We start from the raw sequence: 19,191 nt of genomic DNA on the forward strand, positions 1-19,191 counted from the left end.
AATGAAGAAAAAAAAGACACTGAATATCCCTTTCAGCATGTTGAAGTTATTCATTACACTTTGTAGTGATTGTATGGTGTATCAATACACCCAAAGATACGGGCGTCCTTCTTCACTCAGTTGAGGAGAGGAAGGAAATCACAGGGGTTTCACCATGAGGGCAATGGCGGATTTAAAACAGTTACCGAGTTCAATGCCTTTGATAGGGGAAAGCTAAGGATGGATAAACAACATTGTAGTTACTCCACAATTCTAACCTAATTGAGAGAGTGAAAAGAAGGAAGCCTGTACAGAATGAAAATATTACAAAACATGCATCCTGTTTGCAACAAGGCACTACAGTAATACTGCAAAAAATGTGGCGAAGCAATTAACCTTTTTCCCCCGAATACAAAGTGTTCTGTTTGGGGCAAATCCAATACACACATTACTGAGTACCACTATCAATATTTTCAAGCATAGTGGTGACTGCATCATGTTATGGGTAAAAACAAAACATAAAGTGAATGAAGCTAAGCACATGGTTGTCTGATTTCCAACAGACACTGGGAGATAAATTCACTTTTCAGCAGGACAATAACCTAAAACACAAGGCCAAATCTACACTGGAGTTGCTTACCAAGGAGACAGTGAATGTTCCTGAGTGGCCGAGTTACAGTTTTGACTTAAATCTACTTGAAAATCTATGGCAAGGCATGAAAATGGTTGTCTAGCCATGATCAACAACCAATTTGACAGAGCTCGAAGAATAAAAACGAATAAGTTGCACAATCCAGGTGTGCAAAGATGTTAGTGACTTACCAGAAAAGATTCTAACATATTGACTCGGTTGTGAATACTGTATTTCGGTTTWAAAAAAACGTGCTATAATTTCTAAAAACCTGTTTTCACTTTGTCATTATGGGTTATTGTGTGTAGATGGTTAAGATTTATTTTATTTTAACATTTAATCTATTTTGAATTCAGGCTGTAACACAATAAGTAAAGGGTCGGAATACATTCTGAAGGCACTGTATATAAGCACATCATGCCTGTATGTCTATGAATGCGTCCACCTGTCTGTGTAGTGTGTAAGCTGCTATTGACCAAAAGTCAGTACAAGCCATTGCATCATGTGACTCAGTTTAGCCGTGGAACATTCGTGGGTGGCGGGGTGAGGTAGTGTTTGTGCGTGCGTGTTGTTGGCCATGGCGTGACGGAGTTGGAGTGTGAAGGGTCGGGTTGTGCGACATTGCATGTAGTCACCATGAACTCTAAGGATTGGAATCAAGCGCCTTAATAACCATTCATGACCACAGTCTCCTGTTTGAGCCCTGTCCTGCAGTAAAGGCCCACTCATTGGAGACACAGGGAGAGCTGCAGCCTGGACGTTTGTGTGGGTAAGGCAGTCTGCTGAGAAGTCCTTGGCATGAACTGAGGTCATGTCTTTGGTACTACAATGTTGTCAACCAACAATAAAACACAAGAATACTGTTATGACAAATACCGCATAGGCATGGCATAGTGGTTGAAAATTATATTTCAGGTGATTATAACCTGTTAATAACAAAATAACTACAGTACTTTGACAAAAGATCCGGGAACACAACCTCAAAGAGCATCCTTGCTTGTTGTGTGCAAATTGCTGTTTTCCTTTTATCTAAAAACAAACAAACATAACAGGAGTTTTTCATGTCATGTTATGCCGGCCCAACCCCCGGCCCCAGCCCCGGCCCTAGGTCCCGGATGGTGGAACCTTTGTCGATTGGTTATTTTTACCCCTTCCTGTAAAAACAGCAGCAGCTTGGTCGGTGCCTTGGTTCGTCCCCCACAATGAACTATGATGCACATCCTGCTGACTGGCTGGAAAATAGCACCGGCCTGCCGTGTGTTCGTATCTCCTCCGCCCTGAAAAACATAAGGGCCAGGCAGGGTGGGAGGGAAGAGGGAAGGGTAGGGAGGTAGGGGTAGCAAGAGGAGGGAGGGAGATAGTGAGAAGGTAGGGAGGCAGAAGGGAAGGAAGAGTTAAGGAGAGAGGGTTAAGTCACTAACAGACAGTGTGGGGTGGCCCATTTATTTTCAATGAAGCCTAGGTGAAGGGGCAAAATTCTATCCAGGCGGCGCTGTCAGCGGTGCTCATGCCTGTGATATAGAAATCTATTATATTTCTGAAGCGGTGCTGCCGTTGTTGACCAATAACAGAAAACGTACATCCAACAGAAGGACCAGCTAACATGCCCGCTCTAGCTAGCTGGCTAAAACCTTTCAGTTTACAGAGTCATGTTTAGAAATAAAAATCATTGTTTTCTAATCATTTTTTGGGGGGTTAATAATTTCTGTTGCATGTAAATACATTTTTATGCATGCTTATGGTGTTATAGAAATTCACTTTTGGCATGTCAATAATGTGTGCTTATTTCGTGCTATGGTCGCCCAGTGTGTGAAGGCACTAGCCGCTATTTTTCAGTGAGAATCGCTATTGGCTCCTTGATTTGTTCTAGAAGTTGCTAGATAACATCTTGCCATTGCCACGACGACGTCACAGCACCAATTTGCCTTGCTGCGGCACAGCTGCGGTCCCCAATGTAGCATTTTCGCCCCCTCTCCCACCACAGCTTTCGCCCCCTCTCCCGGAGCACCAGACAGGATAGTTCTTGGCTCAGGGTAATTGTGTGTGTGTGTGTGTGTGTGTGTGTGTAAAGTGAGGTGTTTTCTCTATTCTCCACAACTGTCCCTCCCTGTGCTCTCCCTATGCTGTCTGTCACCTTATCAAGTTTTTCTCACTGCACTAGGAGTGATCATATAAAAAGGTCATAGATCAGATCTATATATCTGGTATGTACAGTATTCACACTACCATAATACGGAAACAATATAGGGTGGGGTAAATGATTCCCAAATGCCACCCCCAGTGATGCTGATAGTAATAATAATGATGATAATGGTGATAGTAGATCACCAGGGAGGAGGGTGTTATTTTACTCTTTGTGATAACACCACTCCCCACCACTCTAATGGGTAGGGGGTATTTTCTGAACTCCACCCTATCGGAGGTGGAAGGTGTTAGAGGTGGATGCTGCTCTCCACTCTGTGTGTGTGTGTGTGTGTGTGTGTGTGTGTGTGGTTGGGGGGAGGGCGGAGGTTACTAGAGGTGGGTGGAGCTTCCTGTGTTCCCCACGCTATGCTTATTTATTGCACATCAGTGTTTGTGTGTCTGTGTGTGCCAGCTGGGCGTTCCAGCCGTTTGCCCTGCCAGAGCAGCCAGCCCTGTCTCGCCGCTTGCCTACCCGCCAGCCTGCCCGCCGGGGCCTCTCTCTCTCCCCTGGGGTAGCCTGGAGGCTGGGGCTAGGCGCCAAAGGGAGGAAGGGAGGAAGGGGGAGGGAGAGAGAGAGAGTGCACCACGCCATGAACGGCATCTTCCTGGAACTCAGTGTTTTTCTCAATGAGCTGTGATCTGAGCCGTCGCCAGCCACACGTGTAGCAGCTCTGTAACTGTGTGTGTGTGAGACTAACTTCCTGTTAATGTTTATTTTGTATTTTTGGGGGGCGGGGTTTGGGTTCCTTAGAGATCCCCGAAGACCATGTCTGAAATTTGTTTTTGATACATGTACGAAAATGTATGCACTCACTACTGTAAGTCACTAAATTACTCAAATGTAAACATTACAACGCCACAGGGGTATACTACAAAGCAGGATCAATGAGTTAGCCAGCTAACTTCAAGTTTTAATGTCACGTGCACAAGTACAGTGAAATGCCATAATTGCAAGCTCTAAACCCAACAAGGTAGTAAACAATATCAATGTAGTACTAAAAACAATGTAAGGTAGAATAAAAACAATAAAATAAGAACATGAGAAAGTAAGAAGCTATATACAGGGTTGGCTTGGGTGGTATACCGTATACCGGAGTATTTGGAAATAGCCACGGAATGGTTTTTCAATACCGTCAATACTGTTAACTACTTCTTTGAAGTTTTCCAATAMATTTTTATATTTGTGGCAATTTTTTAATTAAGTAAACACCTGCAGTCGACTGGTGCAATACGTTAGGACAGTGGTTCTCAAACCTGGTCCTGGGGACCCAAAGGGGTGCACGTTTTTGTTTTTGCCCTAGCACTACACACCTGATTCAAATCATCAAAGCCATTTTGATCAGCTGTGTAGCGCTAGGGCAAAAACAAAAATGTGCACCCCTTTTGGGTCCCCAGGACCAGGATTGAGAACCAGTGCATTAGGAGATAAAGCAGATCACGTTCTTATTTCACCGGTCACATTATTTTACATTGTGAAGCTTACTTAGTTCCCCAGAACAGTGTGGCCAGTCATGTGTTTGTTTGTAAATAGCACAACAGGAGAAAGTGGGAGCAGGTGGTCCCASCTGTGTATTGACAGGGGTCGCAAGTCAACAGTGTTTTTTTTGCTTCAATAGAGTGATCAGGGACGTGCAACTATAGTTTTCCTTCACAGAAAATACATTAGTGCAACACATTCAACATAAAATAGCTTAAATTTTCATCAGATAACAATTTGGCTGGCAGCCACAGAAGTAAATGAGATTACAATATAAAAGCAAGGTCTTTTTTTTTGCAAAAACGATGCACGGCCATCATATGTATAAGGTTTAGGCCTGTCATAGAAATAATGTAGCCAGCTACATGTCCTAATGTTTCACTTAAAGTTAATCTTGCATTTTACCTGAGAAAAATAGGTCAACTGAGAAAGTATCTGAGAAAAGAAGCTACATATCAGTCGGAGCGCTGTCTGCTGACAGAATGCCCATTCGTGAATTCTCTTCYGAGTTTAGAAGTGCAACTGAAGCACAACATTGGTCTGATGCCGAGCAGAAATGACAATAAGAAGCATTTTAGATCTCGGTTTACAAAACACARAGCGTTGATCTTTTTTCCTGCGTGAAAAACATGCATTTTTTGTTAGCAAGTTATTCTAGGGGTCGTGTTATCTAAGTAAGTGGCTGAATTAATAAGGTGAYGGGGGCATCATATTGTGTTGGCTTACTGCCGTGTTTGAGAAGGCAAAGCCCTTTGGATGAGTTATTTGTACAGCTGCCACTGTTATCACGATTTCCTTGCGTTTTTTCTCCTCTCCGTTCTCACCCCCTCTGCTCCTCCCCCCTCTTCTCTGAGCAGAGCAGGCAGGCCTGTTGCCCTAGCGACTCCACACAGACACAGCATGTAGACATGCTGCTGGAGAGACAGTACTGCATGCGTCAAAACTTTGTTAATTTGCACGTCTCTCATTCACATTCGCTTGTAAATGTCCAAACTCATCAAAAATGACATTCGGTAGCTCCTACTTATATATGTATAACTTTATGAGCTGGATTGCCTGTCTTTGCAATTTGTTTATTTTCATTTGCGCTCATTAGCATATTTAGCTAGCAGCCTACATGCAAATTCGCTATTACTTGTGCAAATTTTGTTATCATTCTGGTAATAAATGCCCAATGTGCTTTTTTAGCGTTTTTTTTGGCACCCACTTGTGTACTAAACCGGTATTAACATAAATCCTGGGGTAAGAGAAGGATGGGATGATGATATGAAAATCTGGATACCACCCAACCCTAATACAGGGTCAGTTCCAATACCATATTTACAATGTGCAGGGATACAGGAGTGATTGCGGTATAGGGGTAAGGTGAATAGCTATCAGGATGTATGATATACAGCATCAATTAAAATTGTACTGTATGTGTGTGTGTGTGTGTGTGTGTGTGTGTGCGTAGAGTCAGTGCCTCTGGAAACTATTCAGACCCTTTAACTTTTTCCACATTTTGTTAGGCTGTTTCCCTCATCAATACACACACAATACCCCATAATGACAAAGCAAAAACAGGTTTTTAGAAATAACTGAAATATTACATTTAGATAAGTATTCAGACCCTATTTTGTACATTGTAGAATAATAGTGAAGACATCAACACTATGAAATAACACATATGGAATCATGTAGTAAAAAAAGTGTTAAACAAATCAAACTATATATTATATTTGAGATTCTTCAAAGTAGCCACCCTTTGCCTTGATGACAGCTTTGCACAGTCTTGGCATTCTCTCAACCAGCTAAATGAGGTAGTCATCTGGAATACATTTCAATTAACAGGTGTGCCTTGTTAAAAGTTAATTTGTGGAATTTCTGTCCTCCCTTATGCGTTTGAGCCAATCAGTTGTTGTGACAAGGTAGGCGTGGTTTACAGAAGATAGCCCTATTTGGTAAAAAAACAAGTCCATATTATGGCAAGAACAGATCAAATAAGCAAAGAAAAACCAAAGTCCATCATTACTTTTATAAGGCATGAAGGTCAGTCAATCCGGAAAATGTCAAGAACTTTGAAAGTTTCTTCAAGTGCAGTTGCAAAAACCATCAAGCGCTATGATGAAACTAGCTGTCACGAGGACCGCCACAGGAAAGGAAGACCCAGAGTTACCTCTGCTGCAAAGGGTAAGTTCATTAGAGTTACCAGCCTCAGAAATCGGCAATTAACTGCACCTCAAATTGCACCTCAGAGAGTTCAAGTAACAGACACATCTCAACATCAACTGTTCAGAGGAGACTGTGAATCAGGCCTTCATGGTCGAATTGAAGAAAACCACTATTAGAAACCACTACTAAAGGCCAATAAGATACTTGCTTGGGCCAAGAAACACGAGCAATGGACATTAGACCAGTGGAAATCTGTGGTCTGTGGAGTCCAAATTTGAGATTGCTGGTTCCAACCGCCGTGTTTTTGTGAGACTCAGAGTAGGTGATCGTACAATCTCGGCATGTGTGGTTCCCACCGTGAAGCATTGAGGAGGAGGTGTGATGGTGCTTTGCTGGTGACACTGTCAGTGATTTATTTAGAATACAAGGCACACTTAACCAGCATGGCTACCACAGCATTCTGCAGCGATACACCATCTCATCTGGTTTGTGCTTAGTGGGACTATCATTTGTTTTTCAAAAGGACAATGACCCAACACACCTCCAGGCTGTTTAAGGGCTATTTGACCAAGAAGGAGAGTGATGGAGGGCTGCATCAGGTGACCTGGCCTCCACAATCACCCGACCTCAACCCAATTGAGATGGTTTGGGATGAGTTGGACCGCAGAGTGAAGGAAAAGCAGCCAACAAGTGCTCAGCATATTGAGAACTCCTTCAAGACTGTTGGAAAATAATTCCAACTGAAGCTGGTTGAGAGAATGCCAAGAGTGTGCAAAGCTTTCATCAAGGCAAAGGATGGCTACTTTGAAGAATCTAAAATCTAAAATATATTTTGATTTGTTAAACACTTTTTTGGTTACTACATGATTCCATATGGTGTTATTTAATAGTTTTGATGTCTTCACTATTATTCTACAATGTAGAATTTTTATTTTTATTTTTTTAAACTGGAATTGGTAGGTGTGTCCAAACTTTTGACTGGTACTGTAGATATAGAGAAACAACAAAAACAATAGTTGTATCCAACTAGTTCATCCGTCCTACTACTCAGTCAAGACCCCCATCATAATGTCTGCTATAGAAACCACCCCATGTTGCTCCAGTCTGTCTGCCCTCTCACAGCCCACTGAAACACAGAAACCCCAGCCAGATTAATGGACTGAGCTGTGGGCCCCCAGCCAGCCCGATGAATCCCTGTTCCTCATAATTACTTGCAGTGCTGCGATGTGTGTTGTATTGTTAGTGGTGGCCTAGAGGCCCCCTAGGGCCCCGAATATATGGGGTTGATAGGGAGGTGATTATCCTGTCGCTTGCTGGCTGGAACTGGAGGACAATGCAGCGGCCCCGCGTTCCACACATTCCACAGCCTCACACAGCCTGCCTCATAGACCATAGACCCTGCACTGTATTACTGCTGTACAGCCTCTTTCAGACATCAGCCTCACACACATAGATACAGGCAGGAATGCAAGCAGGCAGACTAATTCACTCACTCACTCACTCACTCACTCACTCACTCACTCACTCAAAGGCGTTTACATGCCTTTACCCTCCACTACATCACTGCTGTCCATATAGAAAGTAGTGTTGCACGGTATACCAAAACTTCTGTACTTTTTCGATACAAACAAAATTACGTTTCAGTACTCAAATTTTCGTTACGTTCGGTACTTCTGTCAAATGTGTCTCATTTGATTGAGAGGATCAAGTCTGTCTATCGGCGCAGCCCCTTTGTAGCACGAAGAGCAAAGTGCCTGCTGCACTTCCTCATTCATTGCTAGAGCTTTCTGGGCTGCATTGTTAGCTACCCACTCAGGCTGCATTGAAATTAACACACTTGAATAATGGAACACGGCATGTAGACATTTTTTAACTGTTCATTACTGTTCGCAAAACAATGTCTAGCTTACAGCTGAAGCAACATCAATTCACTAACCTAGCATATAACAAAATATGCTGATTTCAAAGCTGATTGTCACCAAAAACTTTATTTCACTTCTTTGTCTCCCTCATYCACCTGTCTCGTGAATCAATGTAGGCTACATTTTGATTTACCCAGTTTATCACAGCTCAATGTTATATATAGATGTCAACACCGTTGACCACAACAGTCCTAGATAGAAACCACCTAGTACACAAGGTCATTATTATCTCTGTACTATATTTTCTGGACCCTATTCTCAGGGTTTCCAGGAGATTAAAACATCCCTATTTGTTGCTCTAGTCTAGAAGGAAGCACGTTTGGATTCATGTGCTCAACAAACCAATTCACGAGTGTATATATGTATACTCAAAGTGCATGTTGAATGGTGTTTTGGTCTGAAATTGTCTTAGTGGAATATACAGAGGACTATACTACAAAGCAGGATCAATGATTTAGCTAGCTAATTATTGATAAGCAACCAGAAATAAACTAGAGATTTTCCGGTTCATTAAAAATAGCTAAACTTTGATATGTTTTTTCGTTTGTTGAATCAATTAGAACATGCCCAGAAAAACAGGGCTGCAGTGGAGCAGGTCGAGAGCTTTAAGTTCCTCAAGATCCAAATCACTAAGGACTTCAAATGGTCCACACACACACTTATAAAGAAGGCGCAACAGTGACTCTTCCCCCTCAGGAGGTTGAAAAAGTTCAGCATGGGCACTCAAATCTTCAAAAAGTTCTACAGCTGCACCATTGAGAGCATCTTGACTGGCGGCATCACTGCTTCGTATGGCAACCGCAACACCTTCGATCACATGGCGCTACAAAGGGTGGTGCGGACAGCATAGTATATCACTGGGGCCGAGCTACCAGGACCTCTATATCAGGTGGTGTGAAAGGAAAAAGGGCCAGAAAATCTTTAAAGACTCCAGCCACCCAAGCCATTGACTATTCTCTCTGCTTCCGCATGGTAAGCGGTCCCGGTGCATCAAGTCTGACACCAACCACTGCATCGGCTTGCTAGAGACGTCACTACAGACCCGGGTTCGATCCCAGGCTGTGTCGTATCCGGCAGCGACCGGGAGACCCATGAGGCGGCGCACAATTGGCCCAGTGTCGTTTCGGTTAGGGTAGGGTTTAGCCGGCCGGGATGTCCATGTCCCATTGCGCTCTAGCGACTCCTTGTGGCAGGCCGGGCGCATGCATGCTGACATCAGTCGCCAGCTGTATGGTGTTTCCTCTGACACATTGGTGTGGCTGGCTTCCGGGTTAAGCAAGCAGTGTCTCAAGAAGCAGTGTGGTTTGGCGGGGTCGTGTTTCGGGGGAGGACGAATGGCTCTCGACCGTCGCCTCTCCCGAGTCCGTATGGGAGTTGCAGAGATGGGACAAGACTAACTACCACTTGGATATCACAAAATTAGGGAGAAAAAGAGGTAAAAAAATATAAAAACTAAAATGCTGGCACCAACAGGCTCCTGAACAGCTTATATCCCCAATAAACAAGCCTGCTAAATAACTAACAAAATGGCAACACAGACCATCTGAGTTGACCCTTGTATTTACTTTTATTTTTGCACTGTCTGTATGCACAATCACAGAGTTGTACACACACACACACACTGACACTCCAAAACACACACAACATGCACATACAGTAACAGTCACAAGTTTAAAGAGTTGTGGGAATTTGAACTGAGAACATTGAAGATTGCCAATCCTTCTCACCCAGAGGGAGAGGTTGGAAGCAGGAAAACTGAGAACTTCCCTGCATTTTTATTTCCGCTTGCCTTTGTTTCACCTCAAATGCACCCGGGCAGACAGGCACACTGACTGAGTTCAATGTGAGTTTCTAAAGTGTGTTTTTGCCTTGTCTAGAACAATGTCTAACTCCAACATACTGCTACCAACACATACAGTACCAGTCAAAAGTTTGGACACACCTACTCATTCAAGGGTTTTTCTTAATTTGAACTATTTTCTACATTGTAGAATAATAGTGAAGACATCAAAACGATGAAGTAACACATATGGAGTCATGTAGTCACCAAAAAAGTGTTAAACAAATCAAAATGTATTTTGTATTTGAGTATCTTCAAAGTAGCCACCCTTAGCCTTGATGACAGCTCTGCATTCTCTCAACCAGCTTCACCTGAAATGCTTTTCCAACAGTCTTGAAGGCGTTCCCATATATGCTGAGCACTTGTTGGCTGCTTGTGCTTCACTCTGCGGTCCAACTCATCCCAAACCATCTCAATTGGGTTAACCTCACTAGGGTATGTGGAACGGTAGCGTCCCACCTCGTCAACAGCCAGTGAAACTACAGGGCGCCAAATTCAAAACAACAGAAATCCCATAATTAAAATTCCTCAAACATACAAGTATTTTACACCATCTTAAAGATACACTTCTTGTTAATCCCACCACAGTGTCCAATTTCAAAAAGGATTTACAGCGAAAGCAAACCAAACGATTATGTTAGGTCAGAGCCAAGTCACAGAAAAAACACAGCCATTTTTCCAGCCAAAGAGAGGAGTCACAAAAAGCAGAAATATAGATAAAATGAATCACTAACCTTTGATGATCTTCATCAGATGACACTCATAGGACTTCATGTTACACAATACATGTATGTTTTGTTCGATAAAGTTCATATTTATGTAAAAAAATCTCAGTTTACATATGCGCGTTACGTTCAGTAGTTCCAAAACATCCAGTGATTTTGCAGAGAGCCACATCAATTTACAGAAATACTCATAATAAACAATGCTAAAAGATACAACTTATGCATGGAATTTTTGATCCACTTCTCCTTAATGCAACCGCTGTGTCAGATTTCAAACAAAAATTACGGAAAAAGAAAACCATGCAATAATCTGAGTACGGCGCTCAGATGACAAATCAAGCCAAACAGATATCCGCCATGTTGGAGTCAACAGAAATCAGAAATAGCATTATAAATATTCACTTACCTTTGATGATCTTCATCAGAATGCACTCCCAGGAATCCCAGTTCCACAATAAATGTTTGTTTTGTTCGATAATGTCCATCATTTATGTCCAAATACCTCCTTGTTGTTCGCGTGTTCAGTACACAATCCAAACTCACGACGCKCGTGCAAGTCCAGCGGAAAGTACGGATGGAAAGTCCAAAAAGTTATATTACAGTCCGTAGAAACATGTCAAACGAAGTATAGAATCAATCTTTAGGATGTTTTTAACATAAATCTTCAATAATGTTCCAACCGGAGAATTCCTTTGTCTGTAGAATTGCAATGGAACAGAGCTCGCTCTCACGTGAATGCACGAGACTGAGCTCGTGGCTCTCTGGCAGACCTCTGACTTATTCCCCTCTCATTCGCCCCCACTTCACAGTAGAAGCATCAAACAAGGTTCTAAAGACTGTTGACATCTAGTGGAAGCCTTAGGAAGTGCAATATGACCCCATAGACACTGTGTATTTGATAGGCCAAGAGTTGAAAAACTACAAACCTCAGATTTCCCACTTCCTGGTTGGATTTTTTTATCAGGTTTTCGCCTGCCATATGAGTTCTGTTATACTCACAGACATCATTCAAACAGTCTTAGAAACTTCAGAGTGTTTTCTATCCAAATCTACCAATTATATAYATCATTCTAATTTATGGCTGAGTAGCAGGCAGTTTAATTTGGGCACGCTTTTCATCCAAAATTCCCAATGCTGCTCCCTACCCTAGTGAAGTTAAGGTCAGGTGATTGTGTAGGCCAGGTCATCTGATGCAGCACTCAATCCCTCTCCTTCTTGATCAAATAGCCCTTACACAGGCTGGAGGTGAGTTTTGGGTTATTGTCCTGTTGAAAAACAAATAGTATTCCCACGAAGCGCAATGCTGTGGTGTCCATGCTGGTTAAGTGTGCCTTGAATTCTAAATAAATCACTGACAGTGTCACCAGCAAAGCACCCCCACACCATCACACCTCCTCCTCCATGCTTCACGGTGGGAACCACACAAGCGTAGATCGTCCGTTCAGCTACTCTGCGTCTCACAAACACACGGCGGTTGGAACCAAAAATATCAAATTTGGACTCATCAGACCGAGTTCCACCGGTCTAATGTCCATTGCTCATGTTTCTTGGCCCAAGCAAGTCTCTTCTTCTTATTGGTGTCCTTTAGTAGTGGTTTCTTTGCAGCAATTTGACCATGAAGGCCTGATTCACGCAGGCTCATCTGAACAGTTGATGTTGAGATGTGTCTGTTACTTGAACTCTGTAAAGCATTTATTTATGCTGCAATTTCTGAGGCTGGTAACTCTAATGAACTTATCCTCTGCAGAAGAGGTAACTCTGGATCTTCCTTTCCTGTGGTGATCCTCATGAGAGCCAGTTTTATCATAGTGCTTGATGGGTTTTGCAAATGCACTTGAAGAAACTTTCAAAGTTCTTGAAGTGCTCTGCATTGACTGACCTTCATGTCTTAAAGTAATGATGGAATGTGGTTTCTCTTATCTTAGTTGATCTGTTCTTGCCATAATATTGACTTGTTCATTTACCAAATAGGGCTATCTTCTGTATACCACCCCTTCCTTGTCACAACACAACTGATTGGCTCAAACACATTAAGAAGGAAAGAAATTCCACAAATTAACAAGGCAAAGATGTCGTCAAGGCTAAGAGTGGCTACTTTGAAGAAACTCAAATACAAAATACATTTTGATTTGTTTAACACTTTTTGGTGACTACATGATTCCAAATGTGTTATTTCATAGTTTTGACGTCTTCACTATTATTCTACAATGTAGAAAATAGTTAAAATGAAGAAAAACCCTTGAATGAATAGGTGTGTCCAAACTTTTGACTGGTACTGCATGTGTTGGTACTTGGTAGCAATATGTTGAAGTTAGACATTGTTTTAGACAAGGCAAAAACACACTATAGAAACTCACATTGAACTCAGTCAGTGTGCCTGTCTGCCCGGGTGCATTTGAGGTGAAACGAAGGCAAGCGGAAATAAAAATGCAGGGAAGTTCTGAGTTTTCCTGCTTCCTACCTCTCCCTCTGCCAACCCTCCTCACACATTCTTCACTGTTCTCAGTTCAAATTCCCACACCTCTTCAAACTTGAAGTGGGCATCAGCACTGCCAACTGAGATGTGTCATAATAATAAGATGTTGGACATCATATAGACATCTGCAGATGTTGAGATGGCCATTTGCACGTTTCTCTCTGGAGAGGTTTGGTTTTAAGAGCCTGTGTTGGATGTAGACCCAGGCATTCTCTAAGACCATTAAATATGGCTGCCATCTTCAAAGGGCAGTAGAGGTCCCTTCTTCCTGACTCAGACTTTTAGACATTTCCCTCCAACTTCACTGGTACACACAACGCACACACGCGAGCGCGCAAGTGTGTGCCGCCCAGTCTGTCCATTGTGCCCTTTAGGGGGCCACTGTCTCCTGTGTTTGGCAGTCAGAAGGGCCATATCAGCACCTACCAGCACTTCCTGAGCGGATATGATGGAGAAGGGAGTGCAGTGCACTGACTGACCTGCCCACTAACAAGCCCAATGGGAAGCTAAAGTCTCTCGCTCTCTCTCTTTGGCTCTCTCTCTCTCTCTTTTTTTCTTTGTCTGGCATAACACTGCTCTGGCACACAGAGTATTGCAGGCTATCACAGCACACACACACTTAGTCATGTACCCATGTCCAACACACGCACACACAAAATCTGGTCTTCTAAAGTCTATTATATAAACCACAAAGAAAGAGGGAGAGAGAAAAAGAAAGAAATGGTGAGAGAGTGAAAGAGAGAGAGAGAAAGGGAGGGAGAACGATAGACAGAAAAAGAGAAAGAGAGGCAGGGAATGGTGACAAAGAGTATGACGTGGTGTGAAGAAAAAAAACAAATAATCAAAAGTGACTGAGATTAGAGCTCAATCCTGTTAAAACTATTTGGCCTTTTTACTCTGGAAGTAGACACACGAATGTGAGTCATTCATTTTCTAAATTAGGCCCAGTCAGAGATTACAGATCGGAATATCTCTGCCTAGAAGTTATGCCTTAGCTTCAGAATAGAACTTTTACAAGTCTGACTATCTCTGTCTAGGCCTTAGCTTCCGCCTGTGGAGCTAAGGCTGAAGCCTTATTATCGTGCAAATAGCCCTAATAATAATATAATAAGATATGCCATTTAGCAGTCGCTTTTATCCAAAGTGATTTTCAGTCATGCGTGCATACATTTTACGTACGGGTGGTCCCGGAAATTTAACCCACTACGGGGGGTTGCTGAGGATTATTTCTGTCTGTAATAAAGAACTTTTGTGGGGGGAAACTAATTCTGATTGGATGGGCCTGGCTCCCCAGTGTGTGGGCCTATGCCCCCCCAGGCCCACCYATGGCTGTGCCTCTGCCCAGTCATGTGAAATCTATAGATTCGGGCCTAATTTATTTATTTCAAATGACTGATTTCCTTTTATGATCTGTAACTCAGTAAAATATTTGAAATTGTTGCATGTTGCGTTTTATATTTTTGTTCAGTATCGATATGAGCAGCAGCATTTACTCTTAAAGGGTATTTATACCCTAAGGAGATGGAAGATTCGGAGCGTAGTGCAGTGTTGCAATGTCGTTTCTTGTACTACGCTCCAACATTCGACGTACTCCTATGCCACATAAAAATTGGCATGCGCCGTATCATCCCTTGCGCAGCCGTGGGGGCAGTGTTGTGTAGGCAATGAAGCTGTATTTCACTACCAACTCGCTTGGTTCCTTTTATCTGATCTATATAGGCTATTCATCAAAGTAGCCTATTTTGCATCGATAACCAAATATAATTTCAGCGACTGTTCAAACAGGGCCCTATAAAATCTGTGATGTGGAGAACGGCGCCGGAATCACGGAAACCAGACATTAAAACGGAATTCGACAATATTCAGAAATGTATTGACATTTCCCGGGTCTTGTCAATGAATTTTTCGGGAAATGTGAATAAAGTTCCCGGGAAGTCCCGGAATCCTGGTTATCCATGTTAATCTCTAGTCTACACTTTGTGTAGCCGTTAACAATGATGCTAATGATAACTTTCTTCTGTTAGAGATGAAGGCTTATTTGTATAATTTCAGTGTCCATTTGTTTTGCAAACTCTGAAATCACATGAGCGCCACAGAAACGGCTTTAACCAAACAATTGACTTGCATTAAAAGGTAACTACACCCAAAAATCCAGATTTCTTACATTTTTCCCCAGAYGTCAAAAGTGGTCACCTGATGTGGTTTAAGCATTGTTGTGGACTTAGAACATCCAATTTTGTTGTTTTTCCATTTAAAAAGTGTGCATTTGAGAGCAAAAAACAAAATAATGGGAAAAACATAGACTTGAAAAAAGTAAATGGAGAAAACTGAATTTGGAGAATGAAAACTAAATGGAATCTGGTCCAAAAAATTTAAAAACAGCTGTAGCCATGTTTAAAAAAAACTCTGTGACAAAAAATTATGATATTCTATTTTTAGCTGATGGGAGCGAATACGTTGAAGCAGCATATGAAATTGGGATAATGTAGGTTACAATGGCAAGTATAAGAATATTAGCCAGGGCATTTATATTTAACTATAAATTTGATTATTTCACATGGATATGTGGGAAGCTAAAAAGGCTAGCTAACTTGCTATGCTTTTAGCCACGCTAAAGCCAGCTAGCTACTACTAGCAAGGGAAGCTGACTCTTCCTTACTTTCACCACACAAAAAAAACAAAAAAACTATTGTATCGCCCCCTTGTGAATGGGAGTCAATGAAACACGGATTGGTGAGGGTATCATGTTAATAAAAGGTGTCTGCTGCTCAAAAGAAAATAAAAAAAATTCGGACTCCACCCCATGCTCACGCCCGTGCATAGATCAACGGAGTAAAGCTTGTATCAGCCTTTAGACTCTCTAGGCTTGTAAAACGAGACTTTAGGTTCATTATGGGAAGTGACCGTACTAATGGTGCCCGATAAAGCCTTGCTGTTTTCAATCTGACTATGCTCTCTCTATGAGACTATGATTCTCCTCCCTGGCTGTTTTCACCAAGCCAATTTGCAGGCCTTGCAGAAATAGGTCACTCATCATGTTGCTTAGTGTTCACTGAGGAGAGGAGGCATCCCAAATGGCACTGACCCTATTCACTACTCAGTGCACTAGTTGTGCACTGTATAGGGAATAGGGTGCCATGTGGGACACGACCATCATGTTGCTTAGTGTTCACAGAGGAGAGGAGCAGGCTCCATTATACTAGGACCATTAGAGCTTACGTCCCAAATGGCACCCTATTCCCTTTGTAGTGCACTACTTTTCACCAGGGCCGGTAGGGCTCTGTTTAAAAGTAGTGCACTATATAGGGAATAGGGTGCCATTTGGGACTATTCGAGGTGACATTCAGCTCTTTCTCTCTCCAGATTGTGCAAGAGTGCTTTTCATCAGCACCCACCGTGCACACGCCTCACTGCTGGCCTCTTTGCAGCCCCTTAACACAAACCAAGCCCGCCCTCTCTTTCTCTGTTTCTCTTTCTCTCTGTTTTTCTGCTCAACTCTCTGTTTCAGTCATTTTCAGCTTGCTCCTGGGTTATCTAATGTGTGCATAGAGAGAGAAAAAAGAGGGGGGAGAAACAGAGAGCAAGACAAAGCGAGATAGAGAAAAGAGAGGTACGTACAGTAATAGCACATCAGGATGTGGTTAGCCCATTCAGCCTGTCATTGTGAACTTATCTATGTAAGCTCTGACTGCGTCCTCTCTTTCTCTCTATTTGTTCTCTTATCTCCACAAGACTCCAGTCCTCTAACCTCTTAACCCAAATCTCAGCCATGTGAACCCCATTCCATTCCCCCGGGTAGAGAGGGATATCATCAGGGACTCAGAAATTTCAGCAAAGATTGTGGAGACAGATAAGAAAACTAGAGTCCACCATTAGACTGCATCCCTATCTGAACCTGTTGTTTCCACAAAGCATACAGTACACACATCTTTGCAAACCCCGTTTTCAGAAGTCAATTAGTGATTTATTACATTTTAGCATTTTTTACTTGTATTTATTTAATCTTTATTTAATCAGGAAAGTCCCATTGGGGGAGGCATTAGTTGGCATGGCATCAAGCATGCTGTTTCTATAATCTCCCTAAACCAACCTGATCTTGCAAGCTCACAAACTGTTTCACTGCAAGTGAAGTGAAGTGAAACCAGTGTGAGCACAGTGGTCAATCTGGTTTCACAAGTCTATTCTATTCAACATTAATGTGGAGTATAATCTTTCATATTTGCATCAGGTTTGGACATACTGACCCATCTGCTTGTGGGATGCCTTCCTCAGGATCTCAGTCTGTCTGACAGCCAGACCTCTCACACGACCCAGCTCCTCTGTCAGCTCAATGTAGGCCAACGCCAGGTTCATCCTTCACAGGAGGAACAATCGTTTATCATCACTTAATTCTGCCTTCCAAATAGTACCCTATTCCCTAGACGGTTGTCAGTGTAGACATATTTGATAGTTACCTTTACTGGTGGCTATGTCCGCAATGGTTCACACTACCTGGACTGCCACAACCTAAAACAATGTCGGTCCCCTACGATGCATAACCGCTTGCCCTCACGTTCAGGTGCTACACAAACAAACTATGTCCTATTGTCCTTTCTATCATTCCTGTAACAAAGCCAACAATTTCTAGAGTAGACCTCCAGTACGTTGAAGCTTCACTCTTTCTGCTCTATTAGCCAAATGTTAGCTCCTATGTATATCCAACTCCTATGTAAATCCAACTCCTATGTAAATCCAACTCCTATGTATATCCAACTCCTATGTATATCCAACTCCTATGTAAATCCAACTCCTATGGTAACATGGCATGACAACAATCATAGAATAGCATAAACAGATTCTCTACCAGTCAATGTTCACCTGCCTGTCCTGTGTGTTAGTGTGTGTCCTGTTACCCTGGCTTATCGTATTGTGCTCACCTAGGCTGGGAGGGTGTGATTGTCCATCAGCCCTTTCTGCATGTTGTCCAGTCTCTCCAGTCCCTGCCTTTCCTGCTCTCAGACCTCACGAGGGTCTGAGAGCCGACCACACTGTCCTACAGAGAGAGAGAGGGAGAATATTTTAGAAAATAAAGACCTAATATATATATTTATATATAGGCCTAATAGTGCATAGTAATAATAATAATAAAATGCTTTGGAAAATCAGCCAATGCCTTCATGGTCCTCTTCCTCAACATCCTAATCTGCTATGAGCCTGACCTCATCAGAGCTGTCAGCGGCCTCCTCTTCTGTAGGGACTGCAGTAGGCAATAGTTACCTGCCTTTTACTCCTTCCATCTCTACCTATACAAAATGTATCACGTGCCTTGTTTCATAAATCCATAACACATACTATTAAAACTTTGAGTCACTAAAGGGCTGTAGACTAACCAGAATGACGTTATCTGACATTCACACTTTGCTTGTGTCTCGATAGAATCATCCATCATATGGATGTGTGGTGGATGATCATGATCTGAATAAGGCATCAGCTGATCAGGGACAGTGATAGTAGACCAAACACAAAATATGACATCCTATCTAGCTAAATGAAAATTKAGCCATTTTTGGAATCTAGCCAGCTAACTACCTTGGGGTACAGTAACAGTACAATAGTAGAAATAGATATGACAGGCATGAAAACCATGTCAGAAAACCTAATACATGGTAGCTATATTCCGAGATAATTTTTCTACAATATTCACAATACATTAACACAACTACAATCTTTACAGAATAAAAATCTAATTTCATCAATTATGTGGGAAAACTAAGGTTACTATATAACCACAGTTATGTGAGCTATTGGATCGCTCCAATATGGTATC

The 19,191-nt window shown here is 42.3% G+C and overlaps 1 protein-coding gene and 1 long non-coding RNA gene across 2 annotated transcripts in view; one reads left to right on the forward strand and one right to left on the reverse strand.

Moving 5' to 3' along the window:
* The window catches only part of LOC111951028 (forkhead box protein O1-A), a 75,996-nt gene that overhangs the window by 11,184 nt on the left and 45,621 nt on the right, over positions 1–19,191 (forward strand). The gene's annotated exons all lie outside the window — the stretch shown is intronic.
* On the reverse strand, positions 1,414–18,483 carry LOC111951029 (uncharacterized). The gene is made up of 3 exons (XR_011473996.1): positions 18,302–18,483; positions 17,630–17,739; positions 1,414–1,887 (listed from the first exon to the last, which is right to left on the reverse strand). It is a non-coding gene; the product is annotated as an uncharacterized lncRNA (long non-coding RNA).

Source organism: Salvelinus sp. IW2-2015, linkage group LG23 (genome assembly GCF_002910315.2).
Source record: "Salvelinus sp. IW2-2015 linkage group LG23, ASM291031v2, whole genome shotgun sequence".
Classification (NCBI taxonomy): domain Eukaryota; kingdom Metazoa; phylum Chordata; class Actinopteri; order Salmoniformes; family Salmonidae; genus Salvelinus; species Salvelinus sp. IW2-2015.